The following is a 26,786-nucleotide window of genomic DNA, read 5'->3' as shown; positions in this document are numbered from 1 at the left end:
ACACTACTGCAGTGGTTCCCAATCTGTGGGGCGGGCGCCCATAGGGGGGCGCGAAGTAACAAAAAGGGGGGCTCGAAGATGTGAAAAAAAGAAAACAAGAATCAAAAATATGAAAAAACCATCTGTTGAAACCAAAACAAATCAACTTAAACTACATTCTGATACTAGAACAATAAATATAGAGTTAGATAAATGTCGACAAAAGTTAAGTAGGTATAATAAAATATATATCTACATTTCAAAAAAATGTTGGGGCGATTAAAACTGTTATGAAAACTCGGGTCGCAAATACTTAAAGGTTGAGAGTTTTAAATAGGGTTTCTTTCATATGAACCTCTAGAGATGAATCGGAATAAATCAGGTCAGGTCAGGTTGGGGAGCATGCACTGGTACAGTGCGTTGCTGCACCCACCGCATGACGAAACAGCTTGGGATCCAGTCCCATCATCTGGAATTGGCCCTCTATCTGCTATAGCCAGGTGTTATGTGGACGTCCATTTGGCCTGGTCCAGCGACTTAGGTCATCAACAATGAGGATCCTGTGAGCCCGATCACCCTCGGGGAATCGCACCACATGGTCATAGTACTGTAACTGATGCTCCCTCACAATGCAGGTAATGTGCCTCATAAATCTCTCTATTATAAAAGGAAATCTTAAGACAAGACTTTTTACAAAAGATTTTTTCAATTCCCGTCCTCCTCTCAGCCATTTACAACCACGCCCACAGTCCACTCACCTCTCATTTGTGTGAATGCTTTTGTCACACACAGTTCCTGCACTCTCAGCTAAATTTTGACGTTTTCCTCACTTTAAGTTCCCAATAAAAGAAGACTTATTATGACCAAATCTTATTGATGAATTTCATCCTGAAGTGTTATGTAAAGAAGAAATGAGTACACGGGCAATCCTATCATCGGGAAATGATGAAGTCAAATGAATTAACGTGTAAATTGTCAATCAGTTACACGGCAATGACATGTAAAATTTTAACAGGTGACAAAAAAGGTAATGTAGTACATGTTCTGCACATAACATTAGACACCAAAGGAGATCTTGATATGCCATTCGTATTAAAACGTTACAGTTTCCTGTTACAGTAGCTTTTGCTATGACAATTAACAAATCACAGGGACAAACATTTGAAAAAGTCAACTTATTTATTAGAGAGAAAGAAGCAATATTGCATTGCGTTGTCATGATGTAAGTCCAAACACGCAATCAAAATTCAAAGCGATATTGATGAAAAGTTAATTCAAAAAATAGTTTTTACTGAAGTTTTACAGTAAAAGTGCAAGTTTAAAAAGTATTTGCGTGTTAATTTCAAAGCCAAAAAAAATGAAAACGTATAACGCAATGAATACCTCTAACGCAACATAAAACATAATTTTCTTTCAATTTATTATGTTTTACTATGGTTAGTTACTCACTGTAATGTAAAAAGGTTAGTTCTGTTATACAGCTCTGTGAAGTGGCTAGTGCGTAGTGGAAGGGAAGCGAAGCAGGGGGCTCTGCCCCTAGTACATTTAAAAAAAAAATCCAATCTTATTTCGTTTTTTTTTACTAGAAGGAAAGAGATAAGTGTTTTTTTACTTATATCAAAATACAAGAAGTTAAATGGAATATTAAGTAAATAAGTAAAAGTAAAAGACCCCCTGCTTTGAGCTACATTCTTTAGATTTAAATGACTCTGTCTGTCTGGTTATGTTTAGAAAATAGTACATTTTTAGATTTTTTTAATTTTTCACTTTTTGTGAATTTATTTGCTGTTCCAAGTTTAAATTTCTATTGAAAGTATATAGTAGTAGGCTGTTGTACTGTGTTATTGATTAATTTTAGGCACCTGTAAGGTTTACACTGACATGGAAAGTCTGTTATTTCTGTCAGAGTGTAGCTGGGTAAACACATAGGAGGCTTATCATTACTCAGAAAAAATGATTGAAATAATAAATGAATGATTATTTTTGTAAAATTCTAATTCGGCCTGGTATGAATTAGTGTGGATGTGTGTTATGGTGCTCCATGAAAGACTTGTATCCTATGCTAGACTTGGTCTTGTCTGGAATTCAAAGCTGCTTTGAATATGAAAAAGAAAATCAAAACATTTTAAAAATTGATAATATGGATATACTTTATATTATACAGTGAACTGCTTTAATTTTCCACTCATAAAAGTGGTACTACAGTCTAATGCTATAAAATGAAAACTGTTCTGACAGACCACAATGGATGCAAAATAGAGTTCAATGTGGTCTTGATGGCTCTTAAAACAACAAGGATGACTTTTAACTTTTTATAGATGATCTTAGATCTTAGTTCATTACAGGAGAATGGCTATGTATAGTATTTTACAATAAGTCTTTTTTTCTGATTTTACATGTTTTATGTATGATGCTGTGAGAGGGAGTAAAGCATTACATCCAAGATGGCTATTTACATGCTTTTTTGAAATCCTACTGTAGCCTATATGTCCAGTAAAGTGGAGGTGTGGAATGTTGGATGTTAACCACAAGAATTTCATTCACTATTTAATCCAGTTATCATATTACTGATATCAGGTTAATTGAGATGGTATTCACTGTAGAAAGGTGTTTTATGCAATAGTGCATGTTTATGCTATAAATTAACATATCTGTGGTGGAGATAAACGAGACTTGCACCTTATTTCTGCAAGCTATAGAAATTTGTGCTGAAGATTCTGTCAGTCAGCTAGTCATTCTCAAACCACTTCAACAAATTCAGGGTCATAGAGGACCAGATAATATCCAATTGCATGGCCGGAAACAACTCTAGACAGAATGCCAGTCCATTCACACACTCATTGGAGTCAGTTTAGAGTCAACAATTAACATAACCTGCACATCTTTGGTGGTGTATGGAGAAATTAGAGTACCTGAAGCAAAACTGAATACCAACACAGACAACAGGAAACCCTAAACAAACAACAAGTTCCCGGAGTTCAGCCATGGATGCTGGACCTGTGAAGCTACAGCCTTAGCTTTTATGCCCTATTGCCTACTGTATAAAAAGAAATAGTTGTTTAAAATAGAAATGCTTCACATCATTGAAAACACATGAAAGAGAAAGGATTACGAGATCTATAAAACATGTTCAATTCTGTATATAATCGCAAGGAATAATAGTCACAAAGGACATATTTCTATTTCTTCTCTTCCCCAGGTCAAAAAGCAATAGCAAGAAAACAGCTATCTGAAAGATCTCTTACAATCACAGTATAATCCCTATTTTCATGCAGTAAAGGGTGAAATTCTACTGAGAGAAAAAAAAAGAAAAAAAAATGAATTTTTTTTTTTGTTTTGACCAAAGTACACAGTTGAGATTTCTCTTAATTTGTACAATATATCACAATGGAGTATTACTAGGTAGAATAATCTGTGAACTAATGTTTCATTTTGACTGAACACCTCTAGAAGGAAGCTTAAATGGTATTGAGAAAGACATGAGGATATAGCCAGCCTCAAAGTTCTAAATATTACAAGAACAAAATTATATTACAAGGGTATCAAGTTTAGGACCCTTAGTTCAAAACTTCACCATGTTTGTGGGTTTGCTTCATGTCTGCATGTTTTTTGTTTTGTTCCCTTACCTTGGAGATCTCTGTGCCTGTAAACTAAATTAAATAAGTTAAGGAAATTAATTGTTTTATTATATTATATTATATTATATTATATTATATTATATTATATTATATACAGTAGCATAACACTGTCATGCTTGTTTAACCCTTAACTACTCATAAGGTCCATAAGTACTCATGCGGTGTACTATACACACCAGTGTTAAAATGGTTGTTTATGTGCATGCTGTGAGGTTGTAATATAAAATATTACAATAATTTTAAATTGTACATATTTTTAATGTAATTTAATACCATATTACTGAATAATATGACACAGTCTAGGACTACCTGAAAATAAACATGATCCATTTCTCCACTGCTCATTCGTCACTGGTAACATTTCCATCCATTGCAGGATTGGCACATGTATCACATTTCACTTCAGATGTTGAATGTTCTTTGCAGACAGTGTTATTGCAAGAAGAACATCTCATTGTTGTCATACATACGTAAGTAGCTACACGGTGTACCACATGCACCACATGGAACTTGCGACTGTGCTTCCACTCATAAAACCGGCTGGGGGCACACTGTAGGGAAACCATTGCGACACTGTACTTGTAGTGAATCAAGCTGAGGATAGATGACGGATGCTGCCGGTAGGTTCAAGTAAAAGGATGTTGGACAAAAATAACTGAGGTTGGTGTACAAAATACACCAGTGTGAGTAGTTAAGAGTTAATCCATTTTAGGTTTGCAGGAGTTCATTGCCTGTCGTGGCAACTGTATGAAGTATTTGGCCCATTCACGCACTTGCACACAATTCCACTCACACAGGGCTTATTTAATATTGCCAGTTACCCTAAGACACCCGTGTTTGGGACTGCAAAAGGAAAATAAGAGGACCAGACAGAAAACCACCAGTGGCATTAACAGAATGTACAAAGTCCACACAGCCAACAACTAGGCAAAGGAATTATATATATTGCACTTGCTCTGTGATGCAGCTGTGTACTGCCTTCCCGTATTATACAGTTAGGTCCATAAATATTTGGACGGAGACAACTTTTTTCTAATTTTGGTTCTGTACATTACCACAATGAACTTTAAATGAAACAACTCAGATGAAGCTGAAGTGCAGACTTTCAGCTTTAATTCAGTGGGTTGAACAAAACGATTGCATAAAAATGGGAGGCAACTAAAGCATTTTTTTTAACACAATCCCTTCATTTCAGGGGCTCAAAAGTAATTGGACAATTGACTCAAAGGCTATTTCATGGCCAGGTGTGGGCAAGTCTGTCGTTATGTCTTATCAATTAAGAAGATAAAAGGCCTGCAGTTGATTTGAGGTGTGGTGCTTGCATGTGGAAGACTTTGCTGTGAACAGACAACATGCGGTCAAAGGAGCTCTCCATGCAGGTGAAAGAAGCCATCCTTAAGCTGCGAAAACAGAAAAAACCCATCCGAGAAATTATATTATATTATATTATATTATATTATATTATATTATATTATATTATATTATATTATATTATATTATATTATATTATATTAGCTGTGCTACCGGTCTAAGATGGGGTGAAACCTAAATAATCAACGTAAACCTTAGTGTTAATGTTTGTTGTGCATTATATTATATTATTTTTTCATTTTCTGTGAACCCTTTTAATCTATTAAATATTTAAATTACTCATGGTAACCCAATAGCTTTGGGCAGATGAAATGAATGGCAAGTAAATTCATTGCAAGGCATACTTACTCATTAAAGGACAAATAAGACTTGTCAGATAACCTAACATGCACTCCTTTGTGTCTTCGAGGGATAACTGGTATATATTTTTAAAAACCCAACAAACATGATCTCCATCTGATTAGAAAAACTCTAAAGAAGATTGTGGTTGTAGAGTTTGAAGACCCTGTGGCAATCGTAGAATATAATGTATGTAAGGTCACTGAAAAATACACAATGAATGAGCAGTAAATTGATTTTAACAAAATGACATCTGATAGTGTTATGTCTGTATTATAAATTATTTGGCAGGAGATTTTATTCCAATCTTCCAAAATACATGATTGGTCCTTTTGAAAAGACTATATTATTTATTGCATGTAATAATGTGTATTGACCAACCCTAATCCAGCCCTAAAACTAACAAAATTCTAAAAAGGTATATTGTAGATCATTTGCATGAAAAACAAAACAGGAGAATATGGAATTTATTATGTTAATTCACATAAATGGCTAAAATATAAATTGGAATTTGCAGGGAATTATTCTTTCAGATTCTTAAGTGTGTCCACCCACCTCTATTTTTTTCTACGTTCTAATTTCTTCCTGGCTTTTTATTCTGCATACATTGTCATACAGTCAGTATTATAGGCTTTTTTCTCTGTATGTACTTAAAAGTATCAATTGCTAAAAAGTACATCAGGACAAAATAGAAGGATCGGATGTAAATGTCCAGGCCAGTGACCAGGCCAGAAACTGAACCCAGGTTCCTGATGCTATGGAGCAGTAGTACAAACCACTGCCTTGTTTTTTTGTTTTCTTCTTTTATGTATAAGTAAAATAATTTACTGCTTTCTTGCAATAAGATCAAAAGTGTGTCATATGTACCAATGAATTATTTACAAAGACATCTGACACATCTGTGCAAATGGTTTACTACCGCTGCCAATTAACATCCATAATACAGTTCTCTGAAAGACACTTACATTGTTTTATGTGCACTTATCCTACTGTTGGCATTTGGTGCTCAAAATCTCCAACAAAGTAGGTAGAAAAGAGCTATATTATGATTTGTTTTAACTATACATGACATACAAAGGCTGAGGAGAAATCCAAGGCATTATTTTAGATGTATGTTTCTTAGAAGTCCTTTCTTATCCTTACTTCTAAATTTTTTTAACTTTCATTTGTCAGTTAATTCTACTTCTATCCAATATTTTTTTTTTGCAAAATCCTAATCCAACCTTTCCTCCATTTACTAATTTGCTGGTAAGGATCATAGAGGGAAAAGTATCCATCGAGACACTCCTGAAAAGTAAAGTAAAGGAATCAGTTCTGGATAGGTTGATTTTCTTTACTCATAGGGTCACTTTAAGCCCAAAATGTGAATGTTGCTTCCATGGGAATTACTTTGTTTGATAAACCAAATAAAAATAGTTGCTTCACAAGATTGAGAACACTCGAAGTACAATCAGGCACCATGTATCTTTTGAAAAAAGGTGGTTTTTAGTCTACAAACAGCATATTACTACTGCTGGCAGCTACTGCTGCATCTGTTGATAAACATCAAATTAAAACAAAATAAAAAGTGCAAGGTGAGATGTTCAGAATTCAGATAGTTAAAGTGGACTTCAGCAAATTAAGGAAGAAGACAAAACATAAAAAAGTTTGCATTTTTCCTGTTTAAACGAGTTTGATTTATATTTGAATTAATCCTGACTTAATATATGTTATTTCCACTGTATTGTAGGGAAGGTAAGGTTAAGGAACTTATTCAGGGGTCACAAAGTCAGTAATAGATAGATAGATAGATAGATAGATAGATAGATAGATAGATAGATAGATAGATAGATAGATAGATAGATACTTTATTAATCCCAAGGGGAAATTCACCTACTCCAGCAGCAGCATACTGATAAAAACAATATTAAATTAAAGAGTGATAAAATACAGGAAAAACCAACAATAACTTCGTATAATGTTAACGTCTGTCACTGAAGCTGCTCCTCTGTCTGGTGATGATACTGTTTAGTGGATGGAGTGGATTCTCCATGATTGACAGGAGCTTGCTCAGCGCCTGTTGCTTTGCCACGGATGTCAAAGAGTCCAGCTCCATGCCTACAATAGATCCTGTCTTCCTCACCAGTTTGTTCAGGCGTGAGGCGTCCTTCTTCTTTATGCTGTATCCCCAGCACACCACCGCATAGAAGAGGGCACTCGCCACAACCATCTGATAGAACATCTGCAGCATCTTAGTGCAGATGTTGAAGGACGCCAGTCTTCTTAGGAAGTATAGTCGGCTCTGTTCTCTGTTGCACAGAGCATCAGTATTGGCAGTCCAGTCCAATTTATCATCCAGCTGCACTCCCAGGTATTTATAGGTATGTACCCTCTGCACACAGTCGCCTCTGATGATCATGGGGTCCAGGAGAGGCCTGGGTCTCCTAAAATCCACCACCAGCTCCTTGGTTTTTGCTGGTGCTCAGGTGTAAGTGGTTTGAGTCGCACCATTTAACAAAGTCCTTGATTAGGTTCCTATACTCCTCCTCCTGCCCACTCCTGATGCACCCCACGATAGCAGTGTCGTCAGCGAAATTACATGACTTTTGCTGGACTGTTTCATTACACATTAGCTACGTTCTGTAAAAGTCATGCAAATGTATGAAAGTTCATTAATATGGATACTTAGTTGCTCCTGGCTTACACATCATCTAGCTAACTGTACTCCAGAAATGCAACAGTCAACTGTGACCATTCAGTCATGTGATACATTCAGTTACTTTACTATTCCGAGATTCTTTTCCAGATTTTTCCTCAAAGACATCAGTACTTCCACTTTTTCTCAAAGTTTTCTTTTTTCCTATATCTCACAAGATGGACAATTTCCTTCACTTATTCATCTGTAGTAAAGATGAAAAGGACTGGGCTTCATTAAAGCAGAGATGCACCACCTTTGGTTTATATTATGGGATGAAAAATTACAAAAGAAGTTAATTTCACAGAGGTGAGAGATTTTTTAAGGTGCACAGTTTATTCAACACACTAGAAAATAAATAATTAATAAAAATTATCAGTCGCTTACACTGAACATTGCAGTTATGTATTCAAGGTAGAAAGTATAACACCCTTTTAAAAATACATTTGATTTGATGTGAAATTAGCTTTGTAAAAATTGACTTGTTTGTATGAAATGTTATTTGCTTTTAATAAATTCGATAAAATGCTTTAAAAAATTCAAACCTACTTACCTAACTACTTATCTCATCCGAACAAGCTTCCCAAATTCTCCTACCAAAGGCTTAATCACAGCTAGTCTATGCCATTTAAAACTTAAAGACAGACCTGGCTCTTGAGTGAAACCACACAGGAGATGGTCTCACCAGGAGACATATTGATAGACAAAAATCCACATAATACCTTCCCTGCAAGCCAACTAACCCTACAAGTATTCTCATCAGTGACAGGACATGGAAACCAGTAGAGCTTTGACCAGTGCTAGTGGCAAGAGGGACCCCATCATTAAATACAGACAATATGCAGTCTAGATTGAGGCTTATTGACTTCTTCCTATGCCATATGCAGTAATGAACTGCACTGTGAAAAATTTTGGACTTGCTCCTAACCCCATACATGACTCTAGTTTGCCCAAAAGTAAACCCAAATGAGGTTTAAAGAATGCTATGTGTGACTGTGTGATTCATGAAATAAACAGGGTGGGTGAAAGAGAGAGGCCACAGGTTGTACATTATGAAAAGAAAAAAATTTCAACATACAGAAAGATTGTGAGATGTTGTCATGATCTGTGTGTTTTTGTCAGAACCAGCTTATATGACCTTCACCATTTGCTTTATACCTTGTTTTGGATTTCTTTGCTTGATTTTATGTAGTTGCTAATTTTTGTTATTATAGTATAATGGTGATCTCATCATATTGCAATTTGATGGTCTTATTTCTTTATTTGTTGCTGCCATTTTGTGCCAATCCTTTCTATAGCTATGTTGTTTTCCATTGCTAAAATTATGGCTGATCACATGACATTGTGTTTTTTTGCTGCACCTATCAAAGACGGAGACACCCCATAGTCATTATTTAGGTTTTGCATTCTTTCCATTAAAAGCAAAATTATTTGTGGTGACATGAGCAAACAATACAAGTTAGTGTAAGGACCAAGAAATCTGGACTTTGATTTTTCTTAGCTATCTGGTCTTGGTGATTTAATTCTAATTTGCTTCACCAGCTTTTCAGACTCTTTCCTGTTTTTATTTATGACTTGTTCCTTTAATATGTTGTTTCTCAGATCTTGTATGCCATCCTATCACTCATTCTTTTCCTTTGTGAGATCATAGCAGATATAATGTAAAACCTGAAGGAAAATTAAGGAAGACTTTGTAGATAAAGCAAAAACAAGTGTAGTTAGAGCGAGGGGAGTTCTTAAGGTTTTGTCTTTGGTATCTTTGACTTTTTATCTACACTTTTATCTATTCTCAAATGTTCTTAATCCAAAGCAGTTGTACTTTGGCTTTAGACCAGTGTTTCCTAACCTTGGTCCTGGAGGCCCACTGTGGCTGCAGGTTTTTGTTCCAACCAGCTTTTGTTTTTAATTGGACTCCTGAGCTATTTAAGTGGACTGTTATTTCAGAGATTCTGTGTTTTGGGAACAATATCAAAATTAGAAAACTAAGTTTGGTTTAAAAAATATATTAAAATGTACCAAGCAGTTATTGTATATGGGTCTTTTTAACAATATTTTCATCTTGATTTTCATTTTACTTTTCCAGGTGTTCTAATTGTTTAATTAATCCATTATTTACTAATTAGTGGGTCTGACGCTAAAGTAGTTGCAGCCTTTGATTAATTAAGTGTTGTTGGCCTGGGTGTCTGTTCTGCTCATTTTTAATTGTCATTAATAAGAAACAACAAAGGGGGAAACCTGCACAGAGAAAGGGCAAAATATAATGAAATCAACAAAAGAAAGTTAAGCATTAAATCTACAGCAAATCAAAAATATTTCCAAATGTCTTATAAATGTTAACATCATGCTGCTGTGCTTTTCCAAATGTAGAATGAGAGAAAAAAAAATCTCCAGCTGATTAACTGAACTCAGTGTTGTGTTATCACTGATTAGGGTTGGAACAAAAACCTGCAGCCACAGTGGGCCCCCAGGACCGAGATTGAGATCCACTGCTTTAGACCATTCAGACAATATTCATCAGGAATGTATTAGATATCAATCTGATTATTTTCCTTTTGTTTCCTGAATGTTATTGATTGTTATTTTCATTCTTTGAAATTTTATTGCCATCTTAGAGATGTCATCATTCTGTCATTTACTGTCTTTGAAGTGAGAAACAGCATTTGTTTTGCTGGTCATGTGATGTTCGCATGACTCAATGCTGGATGCCTCTGTGGTAGGAGAGAAACTGGACAGCTTGGAAAGTGTGGCAGATCAGAGAATGTTGTCTAGGCTTTGGTCTGTTATTAAAAATGCTAATCACCCACCTTCATAGTGTTGTGGTTGGACAGAGGAGCATTTTCAGCAGTAGACTGGCTAGCATCAAGTGCTTCACTGAACGTCACAGGAAATCCTTCCTCCTCACAGCCATCAGACTCTATAACTACTTTTCCAGGTCACTCACCTACATTTTAAGCTATTGCCCTTTTTCTTTATTGGATATCCAGGTACATTTTTTCAAGTACTTGAAATGTGCAACATACTATCTGTTCTTGTGCAATAAATTGTCTGCTCTTCACCTGAGAATAACCTTATTTGTTCTCAAAATGTACAATAATTAACTTAAGGTGCAACACACTGTACTTTAGTTTGATACTTACATTTATTATACTTTATTTATATTACATGATTACTTTATACTTGCTCTTAGTTTAACATGTCCCTTGTCTGTTGTTAAGTTGCAACATAAGTAATTTCCTTCGGGATTAATAAAGTTTTCTGATTCTGATTCTTGTATAAAAGATGTCCATGCAAAGTACAAGGCAACCAGAAGCATTGTAACTTTAAGAACACTGAAAGAGAGGGTGAGCATAAGCAACTTATGGACATTTCTGGGTAAAGAACTCTGTTTTTAATGTTGTTTTATTAAGACTTTCCGTTCTGTTTCAGGGATCCATTTTGGTAAACGTTATTATGAACTTCTGTGTTTCAGTTATTTGTTACAACTTTGACTATCCTCTTGCCACTGTTTATCTCTGCTTCTCTCTGCTGCTGTCATAACAAATCTTTGACCGACTGAATTTCCTACTCTCTCTCTAATTCAAACTTAGCTGCATTGGGGCACAGAGCAAGAACCAACCCATGAACACAAACTTAAGTCATTAAATAACAAAAAACTACAGCAGCAAATGAAAAACCCATAGAGACATGATTAAAATATTCAAACTTCTTGGGCGTGCACCAAATTAACATTATACTGGACAAAAATCTTTGAATACCTGTCAAACAGCCTGTTTGATGGACTCCTGGATGGGGTTAAAATGGAGAAGGACAGTTTGATAGTAATTGCCTTTACTTCACTACTAACACTTATACTTATCTTGCTCAACTGGAAGAATCCCAGCCCACCTGTTATAAGTCAGTGGGTAACTGATGTTCTATACTATTTGAAACTTGAAAAAATAAATTCTCACTTAGAGGATCTGTTCAAAACATTCTTAAAATATGATATTTCAAGATCTAATTAATCAATTTTAGAATAAGCTTTTATATCGGGGAGAAAGGAGATTCTCCCTTCTTTGTTGTTTTTAAAGATTTGCTCTTACTGTTCTCTCTCTCTTTCTCAGGCCAGGGGTTGATTTCAGGTTTGTAGGTTAAGTTTGACTCAATTGTATGTAATGTTAATTTCTTTCTAAAATTAAGCTTTGATTGTATGGAATGTTATTTTCTTCAAATAAAATCTATGCAATATTAAAAAATGATGCAGACTTCTCAAAGTCTGATATGAACTTAGACTCAAAAGACAGAAATTACACTCAACACTCCGAAAATAGTGTAATCCTGTCATTCATTTTGTTTAATACAACCATTATTATGTTAATGCGATATTCCTTGCCATAGTTTGCATGAAATACCATTTAGACATATCTAGCTTTACATCTGTTAACTATGAATCAGAACTGCTATTTTATGCCCTTATAAAACATTATGTAAGATTCAAGAACTACTCACAGATTGAACTTGTGTCTTCACTGACCTTTTGTATGTAAGTTAAAATATGCCAGTAGAGTCCATTTTGGGACTTAACAGAGCATCACTTACCTTTGCCTTTAGTAATCTTTTCAGCCTTGTGTGAAATATGAAACATTCTTAAAACAGATCAAGAAAGGTTTTTCCTACTTATTCTCTCAGTAAAATGGAGTCCAATTTCATTATAACAGCCCCTGGAGCTATATTGTTCTTGCTCACCATTGGGCTGAAGAATAGAGAACTCACACATCAGGAAATACTGGCTGTAGTCAAAATCAGACAAAAGTGCAACTCAGGACCAGTTTATATATATTGTTACATTATTACTACACACTTCATATGGGCTAGGCATTAATTTGGCCTAAGATACATTATAAACTTAATACAATAGAGCAGATACTGGAGGCAATGTTGCAATGGCTGTCAGATTTGTATCCAAAGCTCTGTGAGCTTTCTTCCTTGGGTTGTTTTCTGTGACATCTCAATTACACGTGTGCTGGGTTAATTGATAACTCTAAACTGAACAAATATGAGTGACAAGCAAGTAGATGTACCTTGAAATGAACCCATAATCCACCCAGAGTAGGTTCTTGCCCTCTGCCCAACACTGCTAGGATAGGTTTGGGTTCAATAATGGAGCAATGAATATATTAGGTATCTAGTAAATAAAAGCAAATGTCCAATACTTTAAAAGGGACCATTGTTTGAGGGTGAATGTTTAAAATTCACAACCAATACAACCTTCATTTTGAGCACAATCCTCAAATCCAACAAAGAAAACAATAGCTGGACAATACAGTTTTGTTGTCAAAGGGAGATAAAACCTTTCTCTACCCAGTTTTGATTGTGATCAGGCTGTTCTTTGGGTAGCAATACAAAGGAAACAATTGGAAAGCAAACACTCTACATAAATGTAGTACTGGCTTACATCGTAACTCTTAGCAGGCTTGTCTCTGCAAAGCTCTCGTGCATTATGCATAGGGCATCGACCTCAATCCCTCTCCCAATACTTCGGTTGTCATGGCCTTCAAGCAGGTGGTTTAGGAATAAATGTCAGCAAAGATATAGATATTATATGTGTATATATATATATATATATATATATATATATATATATATATATATATATATATATATATATATATATATATATATATATATATATATATATGAAAGGGAATAACAGAAAAAACAGTCAGATGTTAATAAAAAGATAACAAAAAATGAAAAGGGTGCCTCCTAGTAATATTTTCAAAAAAATCAAATAAGTACAACACTTTTATTTTCTTACACACATGCTTTTAAGTAAATCTTGCATGCTTCCATTTCAAAGGTTTAAGGTTACATTGAATCAGCAATGTAATTCATGTAAAATCAGAAAAGGGTGATGTTTGTATATTCACAGTGGTACACAGGTTAGCTTGGCAATGCTGGTTCAAATCCTAGAGTAGGCACTGTCTTAGTTGAGCTGGCATGTTCCCCTTATATCTGTGGATGTCCACCATTATTGTGTGTTACGTCAATTGCTCAGAGAAGGATCCTTGTTCATGCTGCCAGGGTATAGACTGAACTGAATTAATTGAGTTTGGCAAAGGACTAATGTAGGGCGGCACGGTGGCGCAGTGGTAGCGCTGCTGCCTCGCAGTTAGGAGACCTGGGTTCACTTCCCGGGTCCTCCCTGCGTGGAGTTTGCATGTTCTCCCCGTGTCTGCGTCGGTTTCCTCCCACAATCCAAAGACATGCAGGTTAGGTGGATTGGCGATTCTACATTGGCCCTAGTGTGTGCTTGGTGTGTGGATGTGTTTGTGTGTGTCCTGTGGTGGGTTGGCACCCTGCCCAGGATTGGTTCCTGCCTTGTGCCCTGTGTTGGCTGGGATTGGCTCCAGCAACCCCTGTGACCCTATTCGGATTCAGCGGGTTAGTAAATGGATGAATGGAAAGGACTAATGTATGAAATTAAACTGTGCACACTGAGTGTTTACACAGGGTGAGGGCAAAATATTTGTGACTTTTACCAAATCAGTAAGACACCTTATTTTAAAAATAAACTGAGCTGACTGCTTTATGATGTTTTATTTACTTCATGTTTATTGTACAAGAAGCACCCTCACAAAGTGGCTTACAAAGCATGCCATAGTACAATTCAGATTAACAACATTAAACACAAGATAAATAAGTTCAAGAGTGTTGACATCGGGCCAGCCCAGGTATGGTTCCTGACTTGTGCCCTTTCTTTCCCCAGAACCTTGAATTGAACTAGGAGGATTTATCAAATCTTATGTTATGTTACGAATCAATACTGAAGTCAAATAATAAGTGGACAGTCCAGTGAGATGAGGATAAGTATGAAAGACAAAGTCAAATTAGAGATTGTAGTTGATCTCATTTTCTAGAGTGCAAGCAGATAGTTTCTAAACATTCAAAGGCATTAAGTCTTCAAATCAATGCCTTGTAGAAGGCTAATAATAGTGCAGGATTGACCAAAATCATTTAGCTTCTGCCTGACTCTGCCACAATAAAGCAAAATAACAAAAGGTTAACCTCCTAGCAAATCCTTCTATCAAATGTCACTGACAACGGTATGCCTATCTCATTTAAATTAAACAGCTTAACCGACCAGTAAGGCACAACTAGTGCTACAGTGTCCTCTCTTTATAGGCCATAAAACTGATAAGCCTCTTGTATGAGGTGCAGAGCTAGGTGCTCAAAAACCTTAGAGGAGAAAAGTATGTCCTCTGCTGAAGAAACTCTCTCCGCAGGTACAGTATGCTGCAGTCGCAGAGCCCCAGCAGCAGTGTCCTGCGAATTAGTAATCAGTTAAGACAGCACGAAGAAAGGAAGACTGCACGCTTAAACTGGAACACAATGCACCAGCAAGAAGCTTTCACACGCTGACATCCAGATAAATCAAGCAGGCTGACACTTAAATTCACTCGTTGTGCTCCAGCCCATTTCACGCTGCAAGCCTCCCCAGTATGAAGCAAGGGGATCTTTGGTGATGCAGTTCAAACTTGAATTGTTAATAGTAGTAATAATATCTCCCGCTATACAGGTGGCTTATGATTTCCCACGGGATGGTGCCATTCTGAACCGGCTACAACAAAAAAAAATACAAATCCCGAGATAGATTAGCCCCTATAGCCAGTTTGCTGCAGTGTGTGTGGCTGAGATTCAAGGCGCACCATGGAATATTCACCTCACCCTATCCAGGCACAGGTCAGCGTGAACCAGTGTCGAGGCTCTAGGGGACCATTTTGCATATTGATTCTGTACGAGTGCCCTTGAATGTTGGGCCAGGGCGTTGAGTACTGCATGCAGCACTCTGTGAGCAGCATTGCAAATCAGGGGAGGGAGGGGGAGAGAGAGAGAGAGAGAGAGAGAGAGAGGTGTGTGCAGGGATGAGAGAGAGTGAGAGTGAGTGAGAGAGAGAGAGAGAGAGAGAGAGAGAGGGGAACACTGCAGTTCTGGAGCTGATGGGAAGACAACAGAGGACATTTATTTCTTTAACACATTAGCCCCCAAGTGCCTCTTTGTTGGATGGGTCATCCCTTAGGTGGAGTCGGACAAAGGAGCAATTACTGGTAAGGTGGTAGCCTTTTCTCCTTATATTCTGTTTAGTATCTGTATCTGTATTTTAGACCCATGGTTGGACTACTGCAAAAGCTCCGAAAGGGCTTTTTGAGTGAAAGTTACTTACTGAGAAACTGATGTTTCAGATTGATAGTGTGGCAGACTGGTAATAATATGCAACCCAACTATCAGCCCCTTCCCCCACACCCCTTTCACCTTTAGCTGGTCTGGGGCAAAGCATCAGAGTAGTAAACTGCAGCAGTGTCAGGCTTCACCACGTGTCAACAGAAAGACCGCTGCTGACTTGTTTTGTCGACTATCCCAGCTCCCTGCATTGTTATTATTTACATCGGAAAGTTTACTCATCATTGTCAACAGTTCAGAAACAGTTATGGAGTGACTTGCATCTTCTGTCATAGCAGATTTCTGTTTTCATTGAGAGGGTATTGATTAGCAAGCAAAAAATGGCCAAATCACACTGGGCTTTTATAGCGCAGTTCTGGTGTTGTCTACACTCAGAATTCAGTCTTTAATATGTTTAGTTGTTGAATTAATAAGTTGGAATGTTACACACAACTGCGGTCACTATTAGTTGCTTACTTTTTACACAATCCTGTGCAGATGCTGGTGTGTATGTAATTTACAGAATTATTTTTCCTGTCCTTGCAAAAATACTCCAGTGACCTTTGTTATACATTGCTAATATATAATTAACAAGTGTTTAGTAATTTTTCTGTCTAATGGGTTGGTTCCTGTCTTGCACCCAATGCTGCAGGAATGGCATAATCCTTGCATCTTTATTACCATTTGACTTTTATTCCAATAAATGAAATAATAGATGGAGTTAATTCAGTTGGCCTATTTAAAATCTTCAAGTGCAATAAATGTAAATTAATGATATTGTTGCTGTTATTTAAATTAGACATACTTTAGAGCTGTTATGTATTCATATGGAAGTGCTCTAAATAATAATGAGCTGGATATGGCATTGTGAAATACATTTATTAGAAAAATGCTGGAATACTGTTGGTATAATAATGCAGAAGTATAATAATTGAACAAATAATCAACAGTGAATAGTAAAATCTATCCACGCATCAAACTATTCTTTTACTGACCCCACATACATTTTAGCGCTAAGGTGGAATTAATAATATGTCATTATTTATTACCAACAATATGCAATATAAAATACAATGCATTATTCATGATTTCTCTACCAAAGTTTACCAATTAGTTCATATTAATTTAATTTTACAGTGAAACACTGCATTTTTTTAGTTCAGTTTATATATCCAATACATTCCAGATTAATAAAGCACAGGCAACTTCTTCCTTAGCAGATTTCTTTTTTTTTTTTATTTTGTCCTTGCTGCACTAAATCCAAGTGTTTAACTTAAGGTGTTGAGTGCAGAAAAGTAGGTGACTGGGATTCTTTTTCAGTTTGGAGCATTTTTCTTGGGACAATCACAATAGCAATTCGAGGACAAATGTTGACACTTGCTGGTAAATGCAAAGGTACAAAAGCCTTCAGATCTCTGTCTTCTTGTAGACTTTGTCAAAGGTTGGATCAATGAATTTAATTGACATTCCAAAGACATATCTGATGGGTTAATTATCAATGCTATACGCTCTTTGTATGAATGAGTGTGGACGTGTGTACTGTGGTGGACTGACAGCCTGTTAAGAACTGGTTTCTGCTTTGTGCCTGATGCTGTCAGGGAGGTTCTGGCCCCTGAATCCCTGAACTGAAATAAATAACGAACTGTAGAAATGCATTGAGGTTTAATACTTCATATCAACAAAGATGTTTGTGTAAGCATCAGTATTTCTATTAATTCTCAGCATCCATCCATGCATCTGTTTGCAGAAAACTAAAACTTCTCCTGGCAACATGAAGTGCAAGAAAGGAAGCAACCCGATATGGATTGTGAATATGGCATACAAAAAACTTATACAGTCATCCATGCCCATTCATCAACATTATTAATTTTATTGGTGCTCCCTAAAAAATAACTTTACCTCCTCAAATAAGTTAATTTTCTTCAATATCAATATGTATGTCTGCCTTTCTGCTAGAATTTCAACATGTAGCAAAAACACAATGCCAGTACACAGCTCAAGTTCAATGCAATACATCCAATCAGCCTGTTTAATATAGTTTAGGGTTCCAGGGATTGAAACCAGTCCGCACAGTAATGGGCAGGAACCTAGACAGTTCCAGTCCATCACAGGACATACTTACTTATTCATTCATCTTCCATGCCTGCCTTTTCCTTTTTCTGTTTTGTAAGCAAGGTGCTAGGCAATGGCTCCAGTCCATCATGGGGCACACTCCGTCAAATAAGTTGTCACCAGTGAAGTTTTTCTGCCTGTTTTTGCAATGAGGGAGAAACGTTAGGGTTCCTGGAGTAAAGCCAGAGAAGATTAGAGAGTATGTCAAGTCTCCACATCTGTAATGACTGGGCTGAGGCTTGAACCCAGGACTCTAGACACATCACTAGCCAATCTCTTAAAGTAATTATTTGCTGTAATTTATTTCCTGTCTTATCAAGTTTTTGTTTTTCTTGCTGGAAATAATCACAAGACTCATTTTCAAAATGAGCTGCGCAACTGTTCATCAATGTGCTGTGGAAGCTTTTTCTTATGCCAAGTTGTGCCAGCCATAGCTTTAAGATCTAGCTTAATGCGTTTAAAGTCTTAAGAGGTATTGTTTCTAGTATTTTATGGGCGATACATCAAAATAATAATAGCTAAGTAGAAAATATTGAAAGGAAAAATATTTAGTCTTATAGATGGTTGTTCATTTATCATTTTGTATTTTTAAGGATTTGATGTCCATATTGTGTGATGTCTTCTTTCATTATTGAATAATATTGTCTGTTTTATTAGCCAAATAGTATCTGAGAAGAAGCTTTTTTCCTTAGTTTAGCACTGTTTCAAATTTTAGGGCTATTGTAATCTTATTTCTTATGTTTATCCTTGCCAAAATCATATTTGAAACTGTTGTTACTGGAGAATTAAGTCTGTCCTGCATGCATTTTTTTATTTGCTGACTACAGAGCTCTCTAAAGTTATTGACTTAAACATCCTGCAACATACTGGCAGGATATTGGCAAACAATGGTTAATTAACAAAACTCCCTTAACAAATATAAGTATGTATACTGTTATTTAAAAAGTAAAAAAAATAAACCAAACTAATAATAAGGCACAAAACAATATCTAACATATGCAAGAAAACATATAAAACAGGAATGACAAGTGATGTATGAGAATAGGTAAATACTTTCTTCGCAATCAGATCACTTTGTTTAAGTATAAAGTAAAAATGCCTTAACTGTCTGACAGCAGCCATACCATCTGCATTTCAGAACAGATCATCCACCTGAAGCAAAGCATGTACGGGCTCAGACAGTACTTGGATAGGAGACCATCAAGGAAAAGCTATAGTTTCTGCTAGAAGTGGTGTTGGTAAGACCAGCAGGGGATATTTACCCCTGTGGTCTCTGTGTGGATCCCAATGCCCAAAGGCAGTGATGGGGATACTGTGGCATAAATATGGTGCCTTCCTTTGGATGAGATGTAAAATTGAGGTCCTCTCTGTGGCCATTAAAGATTCCAGGGCATCTTTCAAAAAGAGTAGGGTTTATCCTAATGTCCTGACAAAATTGCCCATCATGACCTCATCCTTTTTGGCTCCCTAATCAACCCTTGTCTGTAATTGACTATCTCTCTCACCCCTTCACCATCTACAGTTATAGATAATGTGTGGTGAGCGTACTGGGGCAATAATGGCTGCCATCACATCATGCAGGTGGTTGCGCTACATTGATGTTGGTTGAAATTGTTACACGTTGTGTATTTAAACTGTTTTGAGTAGCAAGAAAAGCATTATATAGATGTAATTATTATTATTATTATTATTATTATTATTATTATTATTATTATTATATCCCTTTAGCCTGAGGTTCCATCCTGTAGAATGAACTGGGTATGATTCAGCTTGCGTATTTAAAATTAATTTCTTTACAAAATATTTTTTAATTTGACATAGAGCCTCCTCATTCTGCCACCTGAGAAGAATGTAAAAGCTAATTTCTGAACACTTTATATCTGTAAATCTGTACAATGTTTTGACCTTGTAAAGACAAAGAGCACTGTCTTTATCTGCTGGTTTAACAACCTTTTCCCAGGATCTTGGAGGTATTTGAGTAGGAAATGCCCCTCCTAATCCCAACCTTTTTTAGTCATCTTTTACAGTATGTATTCTTAGTTTAACACCAGGTCTCAGTGAGGAAAAAGAAATGCACTCTATAAAGTATATTGAATTGGAAAAAATAATGAATGCAGCTGTCTGTAGATTTATAGTTACCGCTATAAATGACAAACCATGCTGTATACTACAAAGTCACAAACATTATGGCTGAAGTAGTCTCTTCTGCTTATGTAAGGGATTCTAGGTTCTCTTCAGCTTTATAAAATGATAACATATTGACTGAAACACCTAACCTTTGTTCCTGAATAGTAAATATTGGTAGTTATAGGTTTATTATAGGTGATAACCAGTGCCATGTCGTCTCTTTACGGTGGGCTGGCGCCCTGCCTGGGGTTTGTTTCCTGCCTTGCGCCCTGTGTTGGCTGGGATTGGCTCCAGCAGACCCCTGTGACCCTGTACAGTAGTTAGGATATAGCGGGTTGGATAATGGATGGATGGATGTCTTCTCTTTCTGCTTCTGAAGATGCACTTGATTCAATTTCAGATGACTCTGCCTTCAACTCATTAATCAAGCCGCTAACATAACATAATATGCTAATGACTGGAAGTTCTGGAGCTGGAACCTGGGCTGAGATGTAACTGGTCACCAAGTGGTTGCAAAAGGGCAACTTCTTACTACTACAGTATATGTAGCAAGAGTATGAAGTGCACAATTACAAGAGACTGGAACTGCAGCTATGGCAGCATGATGAAGGGCTCATAAATTTTTCCCATGGCTAATTTTGGTGTGATGTGACAGGGAAGGGAAGAAGCAGAATGTCCTGTTAGGTATTAAGAAGGACAAGCAACTGAGGTATCCACATCTTATAGTATAGCTTACACTTATGGGATGCATTTTAGTGTAGGATACCCAAATATAATTATTCTGCATGGTCATTGGCCTATACTTGCCGTCCCCCAGTCTCATGTCATCTAGCCAGGCCTACATTAAAGGGATAGTGTGAAGCACAGAGCTTTAGCCCCTGAATGTCTACCTCTATCACCTTCATTTGCTGACCACTATAATTCTGCCTAGGGCAATATCTTTCATCTTGCTAACACACTGACCCTTGTTAGAGAATACTTTTTATGAGGGCCTGTGTCAACCCCAGCCACTCCTTCTGTCTGCATGTTGCCTTCTGCCCTTCCCATCAGAGTCATTTGCAATGCAACAATAATCAGACAGTAGTTACTTGAGAAGGAACATGGCGAACAAAAGCTGGAATTTGACAGAGGCAATTTGCTCGAGCATTGTGCTTCTTTTGCTAACTGTTCTATTGATTTTGACATATTTTATGTTTTATGATTTTTGTATACTGTCTTTGTTTTTCAATTTCTTGTTATCTTCTACTCTGCTTTTTATGTATGACCATCTGCCTGCTTGCTGCACATCCTGATCTGAATTCAAACCTGGCTTTGCAATGCAAGCCATGCCTTACAATGTGGCATGTGCCACTACATTCCCATGTCTTAGCTTTTCCTTTCCAACAGGAGAGCCAGTGTTAAAGGCCTTTGTTTTGTTGGCTCCCACTTACGTAGGTCCTTCCAATCAGTATGAGCCTGACCGGCTGCCAAAGTAAGCCAGGTGCTTTGTGGTAGCATGATATTTAATATACATACATCTGATTTTTTATTTTGTATTTTGCTTTTAACCACAAGGAGACATGGGATTGAATGCAAGGAAGAATGGCAGTATATTTCTGTACACAATCACTTATACTGGGCTAACCTGCTGCCAACAATGTCATACACATTTTTTAGTGGTGAGTGGAAATCAGAGTAAGTAGTGGAAATGAAACAAACAAAAAAAGAGCACCAAAGCTTGAAATAATGTTATCTTTTTTAACAGAACACATTGATTCATAAATTAACCAGCTAATGTTGTGGTCATTTTGCTAAATGTTGTAGGCTGCATGTACTGATCCACTGTCCACAAAACAGACAATCTTGAATTTTTACGCAGTTAGATCTGTCTATTCTCATTGCCGGTAAGCAATCTTTTGAAGATGTTCAGAATCATTTTCTTTATTCTCTAACTGGCTGTGCACCTCTTTGATGAAGTGATCCCTGGGTCAACAGAAGAGATATTTGGTTGACCTCTGAATACATTAATATATATATATATACAGTGGTGTGAAAAACTATTTGCCCCCTTCCTGATTTCTTATTCTTTTGCATGTTTGTCACACAAAATGTTTCTGATCATCAAACACATTTAACCATTCGTCAAATATAACACAAGTAAACACAAAATGCAGTTTTTAAATAATGGTTTTTATTATTTAGGGAGAAAAAAAATTCAAACCTACATAGCCCTACATGTTGTCTATGTTGTCTACATTGCATTGCTGAATTCTTAATAATTGCTGCCCCAGATTTTGCTTCTCTTCTATCTTTGCATTGACCTTTAGGCTTTTTGAAAGGAGGAGCACCAGGAACTGGTCTCACATCCACTATTCCTCATTTCTTCAGATCATATTCACACACTATGGCAGTAGAATGCCTCTGCTTCAGAGACTATGTGCAACATGACTATGCTGCAGGGAAATTGTCTGTAGGAGAGAGTCGGAAACTTTTTTTTTTATTAATTTTATTACAATCAATACATAGCAATCACATTTTACAAAAAAAAAAAAAAATTATGCTAAGAACAGATCGATCCCCACCCTTGAGAGAGAGAGCAAGCCAAACGGTGTAAAATTTAAGGCTTTTAAAAATACCTAAATCAACAAATTCTCTGTGCTTTATAAAATCATTTCAAAATATTACTGATTAGATCCTGCCATGTTTTGAAAAAAGTCTGTACAGATCCTCTGAGTATTTGATTTTTTCCAATTTTAAATAATATAACACATCAGTTTCCCACTGACTTAAAAGAGGAGAGTTTGGGTTCTTCCAGTTTATCAGAATAAGTCTGCGTGCCAAAAGTGTAGTGAATGCAATCACAGTTTGTTTGTCCTTCTCCACTTTAAGACCCTCTGGAAGAACCCCAAACACAGCTGTTAATGGGTTAGGAGGGATTGTGAGTCCAAGACTGTCTGAGAGGTAATTAAAAATTTTTGTCCAGAATAATGTTAATTTGGAGCAGGCCCAGAACATGTGACCTAGTGAGGCTGGAGCTAATTTGCAGCGTTCACAGGTTGGATCATGTCCTGGAAACATTTTGGAGAGTTTTAGTCAAGACAGATGTGCTCAATATATAATTTTGAGTTGTATAATTGTATGCTTTGCACATATGGAGCTCGAGTGAATTCTCTGCATTGCTACTTTCCACTCCTTTTCTGATATATTAATTGAGAGATCATTTTCCCAGTGTCCTCTTGGATCTTTGAAAGGAAGGGATTGTAAAAGGATTTTATATATTTTAGAGATGGAGTCTAACTCCTTGAAATTGAGCAATAAATTTTCCAGCGTGGATGAGGGTGCAAGATGAGGAAAATCTGGAAGGTTCTGTTTAACAAAGTTCCTGATTTGAAGATAGTGAAAGAAATTTGTAGCTGGAATGTTAAATTTGGAATGTAATTGTTCATAGGATGCAAAGACGTTGTCTATATAAAGATCCCTAAGCAATCCCTGAGCAAGCTGCTCCTCTGTCTGGAGATGATACTGTTTAGTAGATGCAGTGGATTCTCCATGATTGACAGGAGCCTGCTCAGTGCCTGTCTCTCTGCCACGGATGTCAAACTGTACAGCTCCGTGCCTACAATAGATCCTGTCTTCCTCACCAGTTTGTCCAGGCGTGAGGTGTCCCTCTACTTTATGCTGCCTCCCCAGCACACCACTGCGTAGAAGAGGGCACTCGCCACAACCATCTGATAGAACATCTGCAGCATCTTATTGCAGATGTTGAAGGACGCCAGCCTTCTAAGGAAGTATAGTCGGCTCTGTCCTCTCTTGCACAGAGCGTCAGTATTGGCAGTCCAGTGCAATTTATCATCCATCTGCACTCCCAGGTATTTATAGGTCTGTACCCTCTGAACACAGTCATCTCTGATAATCACGGGGTCCAGGAGGAGCCTGGGTCTCCTAAAATCTACCATCTGCTTGGTTTTGCTGGTGTTCAGGTGCAAGTTGTTTGAGTCGCACCATTTAACAAAGTCCTTGATTAGGTTCCTATACTCCTCCTCCTGCCCACTCCTGATGCAGCCCACAACAGCAGTGTCATCAGCGAACTTTTGTACGTGGCAGGACTCCGAGTTGTATTGGAAGTCTGATGTATATAGGCTGAACAGGACCAGAGAAAGTACAGTCCCCTGCGGCGCTCCTCTGTTGCTGACCACAATGTCAGACCTGCAGTTCCTGAGACACACATACTGAGGACTGTCTGTAAGATAGTCCATGATCCATGCCACCAGGTATGAATCTACTCTCATCTCTGCCAGGTTTTCCCTAAGGAGAAGAGATTGGATGATGTTGAAGGTGCTAGAGAAGTCCAGAAACATAATTCTTACAGCGCCACTGCCTCTGTCCAAGTGGGAGAGAGATCGATGTAACATATAGATGATGGCATCCTCCGCTCCCACCTTCTCCTGGTATGCAAACTGCAGAGCGTCGCGGGCATGGCAGACCTGTGGCCTCAGATGGTGAAGCAGCAGCCGCTCCATGGTCTTCTTTACATGTGACGTCAGAGCAACAGGCCAGAAGTCATTCAGCTCACTAGGACGTGATACCTTTGGGACTGGGGTGATGCAAGATGTTTTCCAAAGCCTCGGGACTCTCCCCTTTTCCAGGCTCAGGTTGAAGATGCACTGTAGAGGACTCCCCATCTCCAGCGCACAGGCCTTCAGCAGTCGTGGCGATACACCATCTGGACCCGCTGCTTTGCTGGCACGAAGTCTCCTCAGCTCTATGCTTACCTGGGCTGCTGTAATTGTGGGTGTGGGGAAATTCTCTCCTATGCTGGTATCAGCAGAAGGATGGTTGGAGGGTGCAGTACTCCAAGGTGAGAGTGGGTTAGGGTGGTTTAAGAGGTTAAAGAAGTTGTTAATTTGGTTTGCTCTCTCCACGTCTCTCTTGATGGTGGCACCCCACTTCGAGCATCAGCTAGTGATGATCTTCATCCCATCCCACACTTCCTTCATGCTGTTATTCTGCAACTTCTACTCCAGCTTTCTCCTGTACTGCTCCTGAGCTAGACTTGGAGTTCCTTCTGCACGAGCTTGAGCTCATGCTGATCACCACCTTTAAAAGCCCTTTTCTTCTGGTTCAAAAGGCCCTTGATGTCACTTGTAATCCAAGTCTTGTTGTTAGAATAGCAGCATACTGTTCTTACTGGAACTACAATGTCCATACAGAAGTTGATGTAGTCAATAGTAGTGTAAACCACACTTTATTTGGGATGTTCATAAGAAATACAATGATTTAGAGTTAATGACTCAGTACATAATAAACAAAAATAGTTGTGTCAGATATTTAAATACTAAAATGTGTGGTTTAATTTAAATGTATAGTCTAAATATTTTGGTTGTAATAGATATTTTTGATTTAGCACATTCTGTTGCTCTGCTCGGTACTCAAATGTGGCACTTGGTTCCACGGCCCACCTGCCAAGTTGTTTTGCCTGCCTAAGGTAAAGTCATCTCTGAAGGAGGATCGCAGGGATCGTGGAGTAGAGGGGTCCTTTCAGCAGATTGGCTTGCCCAGTGCTGTTTCAGCTGTGGAATGGCCAAATGGGGGAGCCAGCTTGATAGCTGAGGTATTCAGGACTCTAAACAAATCCAAATCACATTATTTGATATCATCTACTATTAAATTCTGCTCCATACTTGTAAAATTTTTATTTTCATACTGTATTGAGGATTTGTTCTGTTCTGTGTATTGTATTGTATTGACCCCCTTCTTTTTGACACCCACTGCACGCCCAACCTACCTGGAAAGGGGTCTCTTTTTGAACTGTCTTTTCCAAGGTTTCTTCCATTTTTTCCTTACTAGGGTTTTTTTGGGATTTTTTCCTTGTCTTCCTAGAGAGTCAAGGCTTGGTGGTTGTCAAGAGGCAGGGCCTGTTAAAGCCCATTGCTGTACTTCTTGTGTGATTTTGGGCTATACAAAAATAAATTATATTGTATTGTATTGTATAGTGGTCCATAGATAGCTAGATCCCTAGTAAAGGATCAACAATCAAAAACATGGTTATGTTTAGAATTTGTCATTTTAACTTGCTAGTAGTGGCTCTTAGAGAACTAAGAGCACTGGTAAAAATCAAATATCAAAAATATCATCTTCCTGATCAGCAACCTCAATATAGCATAAAACAACACTACACAAACTTATATTGCAGATCCCCATTTTTTCAAAGTTTTGTGAAATGGAGCATCTTTGACCTCTCATATCCCATTAGGGATTGAACCACTGGAGTTGGTTTATGTGGCATGCACAGTTTTCTTCTGATCTTTTATTTTTTGAAGACACATATTTTTACTTTTTATTGTAAGGCTGTAATTTCTTGCCCAAAA

The 26,786-nt window shown here is 37.4% G+C and overlaps 1 protein-coding gene across 4 annotated transcripts in view; it reads left to right on the top strand.

Annotated features, from left to right (window-relative positions):
- The window catches only part of syt2a (synaptotagmin IIa), a 422,896-nt gene that overhangs the window by 255,079 nt on the left and 141,031 nt on the right, over nucleotides 1-26,786 (top strand). For 2 of the 4 annotated variants that reach the window (XM_039748717.1, XM_039748714.1), the window contains exon 1: nucleotides 15,940-16,088. The exons of the other annotated variants lie outside the window; for them this stretch is intronic. The gene's annotated coding sequence lies outside the window, so the exon portion shown is untranslated. Of the gene's footprint in view, nucleotides 1-15,939; nucleotides 16,089-26,786 lie in introns of those variants that run through there. 4 annotated transcript variants of the gene reach the window in all.

This window comes from Polypterus senegalus, chromosome 3, assembly GCF_016835505.1.
Source record: "Polypterus senegalus isolate Bchr_013 chromosome 3, ASM1683550v1, whole genome shotgun sequence".
NCBI lineage: Eukaryota > Metazoa > Chordata > Cladistia > Polypteriformes > Polypteridae > Polypterus > Polypterus senegalus.
This window is presented reverse-complemented; position numbering and strand designations above follow the sequence as displayed.